At 38.8% G+C, this 789-nt stretch overlaps 1 long non-coding RNA gene across 1 annotated transcript in view; it reads left to right on the top strand.

Annotated features, from left to right (window-relative positions):
• LOC102006143 overlaps positions 1-316 on the top strand; it is a 19,729-nt gene extending 19,413 nt beyond the window's left edge. Inside the window, exon 5 of the long non-coding RNA XR_001231287.1 lies at positions 230-316. This is a non-coding gene — a long non-coding RNA (uncharacterized LOC102006143). The remainder of the gene's footprint in view (positions 1-229) is intronic.
• Positions 317-789: the final 473 nt, after the last annotated feature.

Below are 789 nucleotides of genomic sequence, written 5' to 3'. Positions count from 1 at the left end.
ATACACAAATTCAATTTTATGGTCATAGTTCCTTTGATTTGGGAACTCAGTACTTGGCACACATAATCTATTTCATGGAAACATATACATACAATATGTAAACAAGATTTTTTGTGCATTTATAACTGAACCAATTCCACAAACATAGTTGGAAATCTATTTTATGATGAAAACTGTAATGAAATTGTGCTACTATTATTGCCTAATAAATATTAATTTTTTTTAAAAGATCAGGAGACTCATCAGCTCTCAATAGTCAGCACATGAACAGCTATTATTACTACTACACAAATCATTGAGTAAGGACCACCCTGAGTGGAAAGAAACCGTGAGGCAGAGATGGAGAAGGACTTCATAGGAAGAATTGCGGGGACGTCTAGCAGGGAGCAGAGAGGTAAACACCCACTGCCACAGATAACCAGAGTTTTTATTTGGGAATAAAACATGGAGTAGAACAGGTCCACTGGGGAGCAGAAATATATTCAGCTGCTCCAAAGCTTATTAAAACCCTCAGGGCTCAGGTGCCAACTAAAAATTTATCAAAAATGCTACAGGAGGTAACCAAATACAGTTCCTCAAGTAGGTACTTTGGATCTAGATAACTGGAAGCAAGTTGGCAAAAAACCCTAAACAGGCGCGTGACAGAGGAGAAATAGTTTCCCCTGAGATCTTTTCAGCTCGGAACTTAGTTCTATCAGGTTTAAGTCTGTTACAGAGCTCTCTGCCAACAGCTTCAGCCTCAGGCACAGAGAAAGTAAAATCATCATAGTGATTGTGGCAGAGGGTGAG

This window comes from Chinchilla lanigera, unplaced genomic scaffold, assembly GCF_000276665.1.
Source record: "Chinchilla lanigera isolate Chin_1 unplaced genomic scaffold, ChiLan1.0 scaffold00092, whole genome shotgun sequence".
NCBI classification, from domain to species: Eukaryota; Metazoa; Chordata; class Mammalia; order Rodentia; family Chinchillidae; genus Chinchilla; species Chinchilla lanigera.
This window is presented reverse-complemented; position numbering and strand designations above follow the sequence as displayed.